This window comes from Sturnus vulgaris, chromosome 5 (genome assembly GCF_052056855.1).
Source record: "Sturnus vulgaris isolate bStuVul1 chromosome 5, bStuVul1.hap1, whole genome shotgun sequence".
Classification (NCBI taxonomy): Eukaryota; Metazoa; Chordata; class Aves; order Passeriformes; family Sturnidae; genus Sturnus; species Sturnus vulgaris.
In genome coordinates, this window is record NC_142247.1 from 22,476,494 (window position 1) to 22,489,179 (window position 12,686).

At 39.9% G+C, this 12,686-nt stretch overlaps 1 long non-coding RNA gene across 1 annotated transcript; it reads right to left on the reverse strand.

Annotated features, from left to right (window-relative positions):
• Positions 1 to 705: 705 nt before the first annotated feature.
• LOC106860951 (uncharacterized) lies at positions 706 to 12,420 on the reverse strand. Its single transcript, XR_015803797.1, has 3 exons — positions 12,124 to 12,420; positions 3,278 to 3,362; positions 706 to 1,558 (listed from the first exon to the last, which is right to left on the reverse strand). It is a non-coding gene; the product is annotated as an uncharacterized LOC106860951 (long non-coding RNA).
• Positions 12,421 to 12,686: the final 266 nt, after the last annotated feature.

Here is a 12,686-nt window from a genome sequence, read left to right on the forward strand (position 1 = left end):
CAGATTGCTGTTATGTCTCATGGCATAACAAAAAAAGCTCCAAAAGCAAAAACAATCAAACACCCTTTGGTAAGCCATTGCAAAGAAGTTTTCACATTCTTTGATTAGCATCCACAACACTAGTAGAAAAATGGCCTCTAAAAATATGTACATAAGGTCTTGCTACAGAGGTGTTTGACCTGAATCTGAAAATGTGAAGCATCCAGTACCATGCACTGATACTCCTCCCTTACTGTTTAAAAACCCAAGGTGGTCACTGCTGCCTCCCACTAGGTATCTCCTTCCTTTTCCCTTTGAGGTCTCTTACAAGTCTTAAATTCTGCATATCTCTGCCTGAACAACGACTGCAAGAAATGTAAGCAGTTATGGCTGATCCATTCAGCATCTCAGTAATAACTTCTCTGTTCCAGGACTGAGTGTGTAAACAATTTTTTTGACCACATAAAACTCGTTGTATTTTTTACTGAGAGCATCTATTAATTCAAATAAAATAGTATGTATATCAATGGAGAAAACCGTGTGAATATTAAGGGATGAATTCCAGACAATTCTAACAAGAAAGAGAGTCAAAACGTTTCTATTAAGATGTGGTCTTCTGGGTGATATAGTGACCCTCAACATCCACTAAAATCTGATTTTCGGCAAACATCGAGAAAAGGTTTCTAAATGATAGGTTACAAGGAAAATAACAGACAGAATGTCAAATCCTGAAAGAGAAGTCATGTGTATTTATTCATTATCAAGGTTATTTTGCACAAAAGTCTCATCCATATATCAAAATCAATATCAATTTGCCCTGACTTCCTCTGTCTCAATAAATAACTTTGAAAATGCTGTAATTCCTCAGCTGCATTTAAAACCGTTGATAAGCAGCCTTTTTCTTATACTGATATACAATTTATATATCTGAAATGTGCCTTTAACACAAATCAGAAGTGAAGGGATCAAATAAATCTCTGGTATAATTACAAGACTTCCAAGTGAGCTAAAGTAAGATGAATTTCACGCGAGGCTTTATATTTAGCCTGGAAACAACCAGCCCGGGTATCTTGAATGAGGCAGACCCAGCACACGTGCAAAAGCTACAGCTGCCACCGCGATGCAGATGCTAATAATTCAGCGGCTTTGTAGCCTGTGATTATGCATGTGCTGTCTAGTGGTTCAGATTAAAGAGTTAAACAAAGTGCTTCTCCCTCCCCTCTTGGCGGAAGATAATTCAAACCCATCTGATATCCACAGACAGTTGGGCAGCAGCTGAGGTTTCATTAGGAATCCCACGTATGGCCAGAAGCAACATACACCTCGGTGTTTCCGGGAGCCACAGGCAGCCAGAACAGATGGTAGAAATCATCATCCCCAGACAGTCATCAGGGGAACCTCAGGCCACATGCTTGAATTTTTCTCAATGAAGCGCGGGGAAGGCAGGCATTCGATCCGTGTGACGGCAGCTGCCGGCTCCTGGGGGAGCGGGAGGCAGCGGAGCGCAGGAAGGCTCGCAGGTTATTAACAGGTCACGCTGTGACATTAGCAGCCCGGAAATATCGCCTCTCCCAGGGGGCTAAAACAAAAGCAAGGGAGAGGTTCCTCGTAATTCAAACACAGTTCAGTGCTTACAGATTACAGCACATAATCTGCTTGGCAACAGCACAGCGCACAGAGGCGCTCTGCTATCTGACTTCCCTCTTTCTGCTAGCTGCTTCCCCTGGAAATGTCAGAAGGAATCCTTGATGCAGCAAATGTCCTATGCAAATCTCGAGGGAGGAAGAGCACAACTTCCCTGCAATTTTCAGAATGAAACCCGGAGGCAAGGCTCATGGTGACAGCTCAACTCCCTCATTCACATGCCCCTAACCTTTTTGTTCCATTTGTGACATGCTATATGCAGCATTCCTCATTGATCATCACTGCCTGTCTGAATCACCCAGTCCCTTCTGTGAGCAGTGAGACTTGCTACAACTGTCAGCCTCATTAGAGGGAAAATTTCCGCGGTGACATTTTGCAGGAAACAAGGCATTTGGAGGAATAGACTTAAAATATTGCATTTGACAAAGCGGATTTAAAAATCATTGTCTCAGCCCTACAATTGCCTAGCTCTTCAGTCGCACCACAGCTCTCCTGTGCACAGCCAGCCATGCAAGCCAGTCTGCAGATGGAAACTCTCCAAACCCTAGGCCTGCTTTAAACCTTCTTTGCTGACAGGTCAAGACCATGGTGCTCAGCCAAGCACTCCAGAATTACATCCTCGAGAGCACAGTAATAGTAATACACATATGCTGTGGGCTCGTGTGTACAGAAATAAATGGGTGAGGATGTTTGTGTGCATGCATTTGTAAATACAAATAACATTACTTCATTCCCGGAAGCTACTTCCTTTTTGATTGCTTACACATTCTAAGTATAAAATGGAGTTTATCAGGATCTGAAGTGGACAGATTTTCCAATTAAATATGTTTCAAGATTTTTGTTATGCTAAGTGAAGTATTCACCAGCCACCTTTCTCTGTTGAAAAACTGCCTTCTTTGTAAGTCTTAGGACTTTCTAATTTTAGGGAGTTCCACTGTTTCCTGCCTTGCAGAATAGACTGCTCCCACTCACACTTCTGGTCTTTTTTCCAACTGTGCTGGATACTGCATTTCCCACTCTCTGCTTGCCTGTTCATTCCTGCTAGCCCCTATGTAGATAGATCTCAGCTGATGCTTCTCAGCTTCTCCAATAAAATTCAGTGATCACTGGATGTTGGTTGGAATAAAAAATCCTTAGTCCTGTCCTAAGGATCCTTTGCATTGTTTGTGTTGTACAGGGAAACCATGAGTGTGGACTGTGCAGTGCCTGGTACACTGCAGCTTTCCAGTAGCCATTGCATATGACCTGACCAAGCAGCAGAAACCTGGATTTCCCTTGCAAACACTGACCATTTTCCCAGGACTTTCAGGAGCCAGGAAGACTGGCTAGGAAATGGGAGAACTGAAGCTGTACATGATATTGCACACTGATTAGAGCATTCAGCAGTCTATTAAACCCTAGGAAAAGAGCCAGGAAACTGACTTAAGGCCATTCAGTCACTGACCATCAATTTTTACTCCATCACCATGTATCCATTACCTTCCTGAAACATTTCTAGTTTACATGGAAAATCTTTAAATGGAATCCTCATTTTATGAAAGGATTTCCAGAGTCATAAATATTTTGTGTTGTTCCTTTTTAAGACTTGAAGTTTTGCTTTCGAAACTGGGAAAAAAGGCAATTACTCTTTTCAAGGGAACATTGTACCACTGACCTATACAAGATGTGAAGACGTCCAGTTATGTCTATTTTCATTCTCAGATTCAAGCTGACAGTTCAGTTGCTTGTCCACCCATTTCCTGCAGGTGATAGAGACAATATTGGTCAACAATGTATCAATGGGAACTTATGTATTCATGGGAATCAACAAGGCTGTCCAGCAAACTCTACTGTATGCCACAGCCTCTCAGGCACTACAACACAGCATGTCTTTCCTACTAATATAAGCCAAATGTCCATGTTTTATTCCAGGAAGGGCTCACACAAAATCAATAACAGCAAGTGTAAAAATCTTAGCTTTGTAAATAATACCCACATGAGGTTCTGAGCCCCACAAAATGGTGAGAAAAATTGTAGTAACGAGGCTGAGATGTTGAATCTCGGAAGTATGAAGCAGAAGTATGTTGCCACATACCATATATTAAGGTAATAATCTGTGCCAGTCCTGTGGCATTAGCACAATATGAAGAACATCCTCCAGCAGAGTCACGACCAGCACATTCCCTTTGGCTCACTGTGGAGTATAAGGACAGGGCTTCACCAAAAATGTATGGGCTCATTTGCAGACAAAGCAGGGAGGATATTACAGCTTCTGGCAAGGTGATGAAATATGCAAGGCTGAGAAGGAGCAAATTAGACCACAGCAGAGAGAGCAACTATCTCAGAGCAAGCTTATGCTATTTTCTTACCCTGGCACAGTAGTACAACAAATCCTCGGAGTGTCAGAAAGAAGCAGGCTGAGAAAGGTGATGGGAGGATACTGGAGATGCAGCATTAATTCAGTGTGATCAGTCACTCAATCCCTGAGTTACTGACTGCTAAACATAACCCTGCACTTTCAGAGAATACAAGCACACAGAAATATTTAAGAAAAGTAAAGGTACATTAAAAGCATGCATGAGAAAGGCAAATACTGAGAAAATAAGGTAAAGTAAGGACCGAGAATGACAAACAGAAAAGGAAACACAAAAATAAAAGTAAATATGCACAGAAAAAGCAGACAGAGAGAAAGGTATAGACCTAACTAAAAGTAATGATTAAAAGAAAGATTATCCCACAAATCTTTCTGTAGCTTTTTTTAGCCCCTGAAGAAGGAATTCAGTTGTAACTATTACCTTTCCAGAAGGGAAATGAAGACCTGCTTTGACTAATAGCTATACAAAATTTATAGTTGTAAATCATAGACTTCTCTTATATTGATGTCTTTCACAGCTATTGCAACAAAAATCAGAAAATGCAAATGGCAAAGCATCAAAATCTATCAAGCGAGTAAAAAAACCTGGAAAGGATACTTTTTATATTTTAGTCAACTTTGGGTAGTGGCAACAGTGAAAATTGTATAACCTTGCTTTTTTATCATTATATCAACTGTGCCAGCTTTTCACATATACAAAAACTTGTGCATTACTGATTGCCTGATGTGAGAGCAGGAGTAAAACACAGTCCTTTGAAGTGTTTTCTCAGTTTAGGAATATAGGGTTACAGTTAGAGATTTAGTAAAGCAGGGTTTCCCTTTACAAAAGGGTGCAGTTTGCACCAATGTTTCTTGTTGCTGTTGAAATTAATTTCAGATAGCGTAACCCAAATGTCAAGGAAAAATGGTTTCTGTATTTTTCTAACAGTGTCAACCTCAAATATTAACGGTGTCTGAAGGAAAATCGTGTTGCACTTCTGAAGGACTTCCCACACATATTTGTCAAGTATTTTCTGTTATGAAAAAATGGCCATCTGAATCAGCACAGCAAGCTTCTAAGTCAGAACTCAGTATCTCAAAAAGTACTCTTGGCAATAACAAATACATACAGTTGCTTTGTTGCATCTTTAAAAACTGTAACAAAGCTGTCCCATTGAACAGCTGCCTTTGACAGGAGATTACTTTCCAGGAGAAGTGTTGGGTAGTTCAAGATCTCTTTCAAAATTCCCCTGGGATTATTTCTATGGACTTAGAAAGCTATAAATGGGACCCCTGATTCTCCACCTCACTCACTGTTCACAGCAGACTTTAGTGTCAGAAGAAGTGGAAAAGACTTCCCTGAAACAAATGAGAACACGTGCCACTTATTTAAGGATTACATTAGGTAAATCTTTATAGACAAACATTGAGAGACTTGAGGAGTTCTAGCAAACAAGATAATACCAAGAATACAATACATGTCTTTTTCTAATTACTAAACTAGGAACCTACCATAAATTATAGAACTACTTCAAAATAAAAGCAAGCAAGCTGCTCTTCTTCTTCCCAACAAAAAAGTCTTTGATGCATGAACTATAATCAAACCCAGCTTATGTGTCATATTGCAGATTTTTATTAACTCAGCATAGAATCACTTCCTACTACACAACATCTTGTGCTACTGATTGTCCTGTCAAAACCATGGACTGTGATACACCAAGGTCATGACTCTTGCTCTGACTGTGCTCTGGTGCAAAGTGGAATGTCTCAGAAAAAAGCAAATTACATATTTTATTTTTTTTTTCTCTAAGCTTGGAGAAACTCTACTGCAGCAACAAAAACAGATGGAGCCAAAATACAATTTTAGCCTCAAACATCAATCTTCCAGCAGCCTGAGTGACACATAGCAAGGTGAGGAACTTCAACGAGGTAAAAGTGAAACAAAGATGAAGCTAATCTCCAACAGAGGTGATTAAGAAAGAAATATCCTAAGTTCTTCCAGGGAGCAAAGGAATGCCACTCCAAAGCTGCCACTAGCCGGTCTTCCTTCCTTCCTTCCTTCCTTCCTTCCTTCCTTCCTTCCTTCCTTCCTTCCTTCCTTCCTTCCTTCCTTCCTTCCTTCCTTCCTTCCTTCCTTCCTTCCTTCCTTCCTTCCTTCCTTCCTTCCTTCCTTTCCTTCCTTCCATGAGTGATGTAAACCATTTTAATTCAAAAATTCGAATTAGCATATGCTGTACAGCAGGTGTTCTTACAAAATCATAGGCATCTGAATAAAAGCTTAAAGGCCTTGGATTATCTTTTAACACCAGGACAGAACACTTTAATCAGGTCTGCTATGTCTGGCACATACTGAGAGTTAATTAGGTTTAGCAGTAGTAATCATAACTTGAAATGCTTGGATTTGGGGGTCTGGGTTGGGGTTTTTTCTGTTTTACATTGATAGCAAGACATGAGGAGAACTCAGCTTATTCTTTCAAGATGATTTCTGTGCTACCTTGGGGGTCTGAGGATTTATTTTCTTCTGGTGTATTCTGGTGCCTAAATTCCAGATTGTGTTACTGTCCCTGACTCTGCCTTCCAGATAATAACTTAAATGCATGGCTGTATCAAATCTAGAACATGCTACCAGGTTAAAACTAAGATATGTGCAGCTGTAAATTAACATGCAAAGCACCCATTTTGTCTCAGAGAAAGAAAATATTTAAGAAGTAGCACCTATGAAAAGACATGCATAAGTGTCTCTAACATGAATTATTAATTAACCCAAAAAACCTTCTGTTCTGAGAAATATGTTTCGAGTTTCTGTATTTATTGCCAGCTGATACATGACCCAGTCCCAGAAACTTAAATCTCCTTAGTTTGAATAAGGATTGCATACCTATTCCCTTAGGTTTCATGTTTTTGTCTTGAAAAATCATTAAAGCTATTGATTATCTGAGGTATTAACTTAGCTTCTTCACATTTCCAGTAAACTAGTTCACAATGTATTATAAGAAGCATTTCAACTCAAGCCAAAGAACTTCATTTTCTTTCAGTTATTATCCTTCTGTATTGTAGAGTCACAATTTACTAACTTCCTGTGAAAAAATTATTTATGCTTCAGCACAGTAGCATCAAAAGCAGCCAGCCAAACAAAAACAACAACAAAAAAGCATAGAGGCCATAAAAAAATAATGCAGGGGGGTAGAACAGAAGGAGCTAAGCTACTTCCACACTAAGAACTGGCCTCCCAGAAGAGACATTGAGTACTTGCATGATTAGACCAATGAAAGTGATTTCTCTTTGGAATGAATTTATGACCCACTTTCAAATCCCTGAAGAAAACAGGGATTTAAAATGAGAAAGCTGAAAAGCCACAACAGCAGCAATGCAAACGTCTGTTCTTTTTCTCAGTTTTATAATAGTGTCATGGCCCTGATGTTAAAAAAAACTAACAGTGTGTCAGCGACGTGCTGGAGGCAATGAAAGTTATCAATCAGTAATATGAAGGGGATTTAAGCAGCTTAATTGAGGGCAAAATTCAATTGATTAATGGTTAGGGAAGCACTCACTGACGTGGAGGTTTCAAGGAATTACAATCTGATTAAAATTCCATTTTAGAAATGAAGGGATATAGGATGCTAATCAGTTCTAAACCACAGATTATTAGTGCCAGCTATTTGAAACAGCTGGGACTATTGTGATAAAAACAAAACGTGACTCAATTTTTGTGAGGGGGGAGATAATTTATTTCTTTTGAAAACTGGAGCACATCAGAGTAAACAAAACCCATGCACTAAGCTTGCTGGTCTCTGGCTGTCATTTTACACCTGAACACCTAGTTGTCTTTTGATCAGCTTTGGTTAGAAAGGGAAAATCTGGATCTGTTAATTCATCTACAGCACAATACGGTTCTGTATGTTCACAGAACCACCTCAAGCGGTTTCAGAGTCTTCTGCAAAGCACTTCAGTCTAGAGTGCTATTGGAACAAATGTGAGTTTACAGACCCTGTCAGAAAAACAGAAGTCTGTAAGAATGTTTCTTTTAGACATGTCATGCTAAGATAAAATCAGTGTCTGTAGTCCTAAAGGATTTACTTTTTTTTTTCCTCCTCATTTTAGGATGAATATATATTTGGGCTAGGAATTCAAACACTCAAAGAAACCCTTCAGTAAAAGTAGCTGAGATCTGCCTCATCATACTTCTGTCCCCACAAAGTGGCAATCTCATGGGATTGCTTGAGAAAGAAAGATTTAAGGCAGTATTTCTCATCAGTTCCTAAATTAAGCAGACCATGACTGTACTGCAGGATTTATATCATTGTTTTAGTGGCTTCAAATTTTAGGTTTTCCAAACCACACTTGTACTGTTTCTGGAATGCACTGTCTTGTGCTTTGTGTGTTTTCTTTCAGCTCTGCTATTGACAGCATTGGTTTGCTCTGGCATGGCTTCTAATTGTGAATACAAAGAGTTGTGACATTTCAAAAGACATGTAAAGTCATATTCCTTTCACTGGAGCTAAACATCTGTTATCAATTGAAGTAGTGAGCACTGATCTTAATTTGGAGTTATTCTGGCAAATTAAGTCAATTTCTAAAGATTTATCAAGACAACATTTAAGTAAGGAGATTTGGTCTGGGTAAGAAACAAAGAGAATACATGAATAATTCCTAATTGCCACATATCTGATTCTCCAGGCAAACACGGTATTTGGCCCTGGGAAAAAAAACCAAACCAATATTTCTGAACTATTTCTAAGTACATACTTGCAGCATTAAACTAGACAAAAATATTTATCACTTACATTTTTTAACTTGTTTTAAAAAAACCTCAACTTCCCTAATCTTAATGAACATAAGTTCATTTGGGGGAGAGATCATTGATACAAAGAGACAATTAAAAAACCAAAAAAATAAAAAACCCAAAGAAACAAAAAAAAAACAACAAAAAAACAAAACGCAAAGCCAAATTAATTTTCATCTAACGAAGACCCCTAGCATTCAGACTTCTGTGGCCTAATTTAGGCAATTTTTCACTTCTGGAGATGACCTCATACTATGAAGCAGAAAATACCCGGGGCAAAATGAACATCTGGTAGACTTGAAAAGATTGCATTTTCCTCACAGGCCTATTGTTTTTCCTGCTTAAAATAAAGAATGTATGTAACATTCTAAATAGAGCTAACAAATCATTGGGAGAAAGTCAGCAGCTCTTCAGATGTGCCTAGCTTTGCAGCTTACCTTTCCAGGTAAAGAACAGTCCTTTTATGTGAGAGACAAAATACGTTCACATTAATGCCACCAGAGAGCTTATGAATGGACACTACTCCTGGCTTTCATCCCTCTCTCTGTCACCCACTGATAGAGGCATGTTCCTGACCTAAAAGGCCTACTGGAAGGAAAAGTACATGGTAGAGGTGTTTCTGCAGTTGGGGTGAAAGCTGGAGCTTAGCAGATGTTATTCAATGACACTAGATGGCAGAGCAGCTGTCTTGAATTTGTTAAAATGGCATCTTCCTGAGAGCTTTGCTGCCACTTTGTTTTATGACATCACAGTTTGAAACTGTGTTGACTTAGATATCTAGGCTGGCTTTAGATTTTAATGAGTTTCTTGGTTCAAGACTGAAGTCAAAAGAATAAGAAGATCAAAATAAGTTTTATCATCTAACCTAGGGGTGACAAAAGATTAAGAAAGGGGAACAGAAAGGACAGTCCATCAGCCCTTTGGCCACATCAGCTAAATCTCTGTTCCTTTGATAAAGGAGGATGTAAAAGTCTGGGGACTGAGAGAAGTTGTTGAATTGTGGAACTAAAATATTTTGGACAATTCTCTGGAAAGAAACGTTCAGAGCTTTGATGTCAGAAGTTTGGGATTAGAAGAGTGCTGGTTCTGGGCTTCAAGAAACAGAGAATAATTATTCCTGCTTCCAGGGCCTGACTGGGGCATGGCCCTCCCAGCTGAATGGGACCCTTGTCTCAGAGCTTCTCACATGGACTATTGCAAACCTTTCACTGGCAGCACCTTCCCACCACCAGAACTGCCAGCAGGTTAATTTTCACCTTGTAGTTATCACTGTGCAGGATAAGTGCCCCTCACACAAATCCAGATCAAGCCTAAGGCATTTGCTCACCATTGCCTTTGGAAAGGTGGACATGCTGTGGCTGCTTGAACCCTCATATCCCAAAGAAGCACAATATGTGCAAACAAGACCAATTGCTCACCCAGCATTGCTTAACCTATCAACACAGAAGTTTTACAAGTGTCCTTGTAGGGATAAAATTGTTATTGACCCTCAATGAATTTCCAGGAACACCCACGCTTCCTCTAAAATAATAAAATTACCCTGAAAATATGAAAAACAAAATTACGGAAAGCAATAAAATCTTTCCTGCTGCATCAGTTTTCACTCAAGTCTCTGCTTATAACTTACAAAGAAGAAAATGTAGTATATCTTTGCTGCCATCAGACACAAGGCAGAAACATTTGCAAGCATAAATTTCAGAATTGCACCTTTATATCACAGAAGAGATAGAGATAAAATGTGAGCAAGACAGCTTTTACAGCAGTGTACCATGAGATGAGAGTTGTCAGAGCCTTCCTTCTGATGTTTTGGGGTCAGCTAGAGCGTGAGTCAGAATGCAAAGAAGAGAGCAGTTTACAGAGGACAATTGCTGTCCTTTGACTCTTGTGTATGATAAGGACCATCACCCTTTCCCTTACTAAGAGCTGTTTCCAGCAGAGAATCACAGTACCGCGGAGGGGTGTGGGTTGGAACCGACCTTAAAGATCACCTAGTTCCAATACCCCTGCTATGGACAGGGATGCCTTTCACTAGACCAGGTTACTCAGGGCCCCATCCAACCTGGCTTGAACACTGCCAGCTTCTCTGGGCTATCTGTTCTAATGTCTCACTGACCTCTGAGTTAAAAAAAAAATAAAAGTCTTAACATCTGATCTAATTCTCTCCCATTTTAGTTTAAAACCATTCCCCCATGTCCTGCCACTATCTATCCATGTAAGAAGTCACTTTCCCCCTTTTTCATAAGCCCCCTTGAAGTACTGGCAGGCTGCAGGGAGGTCTCCCTGGAGATGTAAGATGTACCCTGCTGCCAGAACAGACTGCAGGCACACATCTGTAAACACAGGCAGAAAGATCATTTTGCAACTCTGCAAACTGGACAAAGCCCACAAAGAGAGCTGAAAGAATAAATTAACGAATTCAAAGACATGCCAGCATGGGAGTTGCTATGGAAGCAAAAAGAAATATTTTTAGATTGTTCTTGCATCACATATTCTCCCACACAGAAACTCCCATTCCCTCAAATTACCTTTAACAAGGATAGAAAGAGGAGCATCTTTTCACCTCATCATCCATCCTGCCTGTTTCTGAGCTGGTACTGAGCCCATGTTGGACTTACACAGCAATCCTTCAAGAATCTGACATTTGGTAAAAGACAGAAATATGTATCTGGCTGCTATACAGAGAAGGCATGCACATTTTTATAATTTGAAATCCGTGGTGACTTCTCTGCATTCCTATAATGAGCATTCATTTGTTTCTTTTTGCTGCAACTTCTGGAAGTGCAACTTCCATAATATTAACTCAGATACACGGATGTACTGTGCAAGAAACAGAAAAGGTGCCTCAGTTATGTTATATGTATTATGCAGAGGACATAAACAGAACCATGTTTCTGCATAACTGGATGATTCCCTTGGGAGTAATTAGAATTTTGGCAGAGAAGCTTGCAACTATTTCTGTTCTTCTGCTAGAGAAATTTGATGGGGAGAATCCTGGTTTTGGTTACTAAAATACATTTTATTGTACAATATTTTAGTGTAGCTACAAGATGTACTTCAAGGTAGCTAAGATAGCAAAATTTGTTATTATCTGTTTGCCAATGACCTCCTCCCTGATATTCTCTTACCAGTTTTAATAATAATTTTAAGATGGAATATGAACTAGAAAGAAAGAGAAGTGCTAAAGGATGGTCTTTCAGAAGTATTGCCCCATCTTAAAAAATCTCCATCTTTAAACAAATGTATTATTAGATTGTTACACAATAAAATTGATTCAAAGTAGCATTAAGGAAGACATTCTTTCAGGACCGGCAGATATATTACCCAGAGGAAAGGACTCCTACAGCATCTACAAGCCAGTGGGCTGTGGGGCTGTACAAAGACCTACACAGAGCTGCCACGCTGCAGATAAGAATCGGTTTCACAGAGCCTCTTCAGCAAGACTCAGCATGGTGGGGAGAGAGCCCGAGACATCCGGTCCACACAAGTTCCTCTTTATAGTCACGCTAAGAAATGCTACGCCTCAGATAAACCTTCCCACAGCAGACATTTCATCCTAAATCCAGTGCAATGCTTTAAGAGGGTGTCACCAAGCCCTGCTGTGCAGCTGGGGGTGGGCATTCTCAAAGCCTTAAAGTTTGTTTCTACAATAGACTTCTTTAGCTGAAGAGGGGAGTCATGCTCCCCTCTTTGGCTAAATGTCATATGTTATGAAACACATGGGGGATCCCACACTTGTTCCTTTCACACTGCAGCTCTACGTCATAACCAGCCCTTTTTCCCCATCCCACAGGAGAAAAAGAAGATGCTGAAGCAGCACACAGGCGCCTGCAATTTCTGTGTTTCCTAAGAGCTTGGGAAGGCTCCTGACAGCCTTTCCATACTGACAGAAGTACTACCACCCACTCTCCCAAAGGCAGTGAGATACACCAGAACAGCAGGCTGGAAATG